Raw genomic sequence first — 3,970 nt, 5'->3', positions numbered from 1 at the left:
TCCTATAGGGTTGCTATGAGTCAGAATTGACTTTACAGCACGGGGTTTTTTTTTTTTTTTTTTTCCTTTTTTTTGATGGTAGTCTTGTTTTTGTGAAAATATTAGATATTATTAACATTCAGCTAGCTAGCAGAAGTCAGATATTTTTTCTTTTCCTTCTCAATGCTTTTACTTTGAGACACGATGGAAATTCTTACAGGTACACATGGAAAAATACAACATGATCACAGTTGACAGTGGAGACAATCTAAATGGAAAGCTTTGCTGTCATCTAATGGAAGCTCTGTACGTGTGACATGCTGCAGGACTGAAAGGAATTAGTACTCTTCTCCTTCTTCCTCACCCTCTCCTTCAACAGAATCCACACCAACTTCCTCATAATCCTTCTCAAGGGCAGCCTTGTCCTCACAGGCCTCAGAAAACTCTTCTCTATCCCCTCACCCATGTACCAGTGAACAGAGGCACACTTGGCATACAGGTCAAACTTGTGTTCCAGGCAAGCCCAGGCCTCAGCAATGGCTGTGGCGTTGCTCAGCATGCACACAGCTCATTGTACCTTGGCCAGGTCTCCACCAGGTACCACAGCAGGAGGCTAGTAATTAATGCCAACCTTGAAGCCAGTGGGGCACCAATCCACAAATTGGATGCTGCACTTGGTCTTGCTGGTGGCAATGGCAGCGTTGACATCTTTGGGAATCACGTCCCCACAGTAAAACAGGCAGCAATCCATGTATTTACCATAGTGAGGGTCGCATTTCACCATCTGGTTGGCTGGCTCAAAGCAGGCATTGGTAATCTCTGCTACAGAAAGCTGTTCACAGTAAGCTTTCTCAGCAGAGATAACTGGGGCATATGTAGCCAGCGGGAAGTAGACGCAAGACTAGGGCATCAGGTTGGTCTGGAATTCTGTCAGATCAACATTCAGGGTACCATCAAATCTGAGGGAAGCAGTGATGGAGGACAGAATCTGGCTAATAAGGTGGTTTCGGTTAGGGTAGGCTAGGTGCTCAATATAAAGGTTTCTGTGACAGATATCACAGATGGCCTCATTGTCTACCATGAAGGCACAATCTGAGTGCTTCAGGGTGGTGTGAGTGGTGAGGATGGAGTTGTAGGGCTAAACTACGGCTGAAAACCTGGGGGGCTGGGTAAATGGAGAACTCCAGGTTGGACTTCTTGCCATAATGAACACAGAAGCATTCTATTAGCAGAGAGGTGAACCCAGAACCAGTTCCCCCACCAAAGCTGTAGAAAAGCAAGAAGCCCTGAAGACCTGTGCACTCATCAGCCAGCTTGCGAATTCTGTCCAAGGTGAGATCAATGATCTCCAACTGCCAATGGTGTAGTGCCCCTGGGCATGGTTATTGGCAATGTCTTCCTTGTCCATGATGAGCAGTTCAGGGTGGAAGAGCTAGCGGTAGGTGCCGGTGAGAACTTCATCGAAGACCATGGGTTCTAGGTTTACAAACACTGCCCTGGGCAGATGCTTGCTGCGTCCGTCTCACTGAAGAAGGTATTGAAGGAGTCATCTCCTCCTCCGATGGTCTTGTCATTTGGTATCTGGCCATTGGGCTGGATGCTGTGTTCCAGAAAGTAGAGCTCCCAGCAGGCACTGCCAATCTGGACACCAGCCTGGTCAATGTGGATGGAGATGCACTCACGCATGCTAGCTACGGGTTAGGAGGTGAAGATGACAGGAGCAGACACAGGGACCTGGTTACCGTCCTCAACAAACTAACAGTAGAGGTAAGTAACACATTTCAAGTGGGTTTTGCCTTAGTTATCTAGTGCTACTATAACAGAAATACCACAAGTGGGTGGCTTTAACAAACAGATTTATTCTCTCACAGTCTAGTAGGCTAGAAGTCTGAATTTAGGGTGCCAGCTCCAGAAGAAGGCTTTTTCTCTCTGTCGGCTCTGGAAGAAGGTCCTTGTCATCTAGGAGCTTCTCAGCACAGGGACCCCTGGTCCAAAGGACACACGTGTGTGCTCCTGCCTCTTTTTGCTTGGTAATAATGAGGTCCCCATGTCTCTCTGCTCGCTTCTTTTTTATATCTCAAAAGAGATTGACTCAAGATACAACCTCATCTGGTAGATTGAGTCCTGTCTCATTAACATAACTCATTAACATCATAGAGGTAGGATTTACAACACATAGGAAAATCAAAATGCTGGACAATCACACAATACTGGGAATCATGGCCTAGCCAAGTTGACACACATTTTTGGGGGACACAATTCAATCCATAACAGGTTTTTTTTAACAGTAAGACAAAGTATAGAACACTCCTATTATCTTGAATCAAAATGCTACTAACAGAAGAAAGTTCATTTTAGAAATTACTCCAATCCAAGGGTCTTTAATTTTCAGAGAAAAAGATAGATGAGGCAATTGAGAAATAAAGGAAAATATGGTATTCTTGCTATTTTTTCTTTTGATCCTGGTATTTTCTAATTTAGAATAAAACTCCCTTTTAAGAGCATGTGTGATTGCCTTTGGTCAAGACTTGAGGCGCCCAGATGCCTGGAGAGATTGGATAGTTGTGGCCCCCGAAGAGGGTTTATATTGCACCCCAGTGGGGTAAAGGACCAAGCTCTGAGGTCCACCAGACAGAATATACACCCAGACATGGTCCAGAGCTTTTGGACTGTTGTCTTAGTCAGGAATTGATAGGTGCCTGCAATCACATTCATGGACGGTGGTTTTAATAGCAGAGGGACTCTACTGAAAGGCTGCATGAAGTATCCCATACCCTTTGAGCCTATGAGCTCTATGAGAGCAGGGCTGGGCCTCTTTGGTTCCCTGCTATTGTCTCAGTGCCTAGGGTACCCCTCTACACATACATGTACTCACTGCTCATATATTTGCTGAGTGAATGATAAGATGGAGCCAGGTCCTGCAAAGGCATTACAGATGTTCCTCTCCTCACCTGCAGGGCCTCTCACCCTCCTTCTTGCATAATCTACTTCCTTCTCTTTTCTCTCCACAGATCCACTTTCTCTGTGACTCTGGCTTTACCACATTTGCCGTTTTAAGAGTTCACTCAACAGAAATGGAATGTGCTGAGATCACAAACCAGCAGCCTGTGGTTTTATCTTCAGACCTATTTTGCCTGGCTTGACTATCAAGGCCTTCCTTCTGGCTTTGCCACTATCTACACCACTTCTGTGCCCTTGCACCTGGCCCATCTAAAGACTCATCTAAAGACTGGTCTGGCCCCCATGGACATTTGTGAATCAAACCTCCAGATAAGAGCCTCCGAGACCCAAACTACTGGAAGAATCCGACCTGCGCATCTAGGCTCACCAGCCAGAAAACCTCAGTCTGAGAAGAGGCCAAGGGCAAGTTCTCTAAGAAGGAGCTTTGGGAGTTCAGAGGAAATGACTGGCAAAGAAACCACTGGAGTCCTTGTTCTACATCTTAAAGGAAATCTATCTCTCATCCAGGCTCATTTTAACCTAATAAAGGAATCATCTGTTCTTCCCATTGTTCTTATTCAGCCACCACTATACATACGTGTGTGTGCACACACAAACACACATATACAACCTGTTAACACAAACATAAACAGATACCCAACCGCTCACATACAGCCACTTCATACACACACACAACCCCACTGGACACACCTTACACTACTTTCACACCTGACACATAATTCCACTACATATATACCCTACTAAACACACACATACCCACTACTCACACCCACACATGTAATCCCACTACTCTCACACTTCCCACTTCTTATGCACATAATACATCCCACTACAAACATACTACTACAAACCCCAACAAACCCCTATGCACACACAACTCTATGCTTCACACACAACCCCACTACATACATACCCCACCACTCACACATAATTTCACTAAACAGTCACATAATTTCACTTAACAGTCCATATGCACTTCCTCTCCCACTACATACACACTTCACTACACAGATACCCAACTATTCACAAA

The 3,970-nt window shown here is 45.1% G+C and overlaps 1 pseudogene; it reads right to left on the bottom strand.

Annotated features, from left to right (window-relative positions):
* Window positions 1-317: 317 nt before the first annotated feature.
* LOC101349022 (tubulin alpha-1B chain-like) lies at window positions 318-1,665 on the bottom strand (annotated as a pseudogene).
* Between the last annotated feature and the right edge of the window lie 2,305 nt (window positions 1,666-3,970).

The sequence above is a fragment of the Trichechus manatus genome, unplaced genomic scaffold (assembly GCF_000243295.1).
Source record: "Trichechus manatus latirostris isolate Lorelei unplaced genomic scaffold, TriManLat1.0 scaffold00042, whole genome shotgun sequence".
NCBI lineage: Eukaryota > Metazoa > Chordata > Mammalia > Sirenia > Trichechidae > Trichechus > Trichechus manatus.
This window is presented reverse-complemented; position numbering and strand designations above follow the sequence as displayed.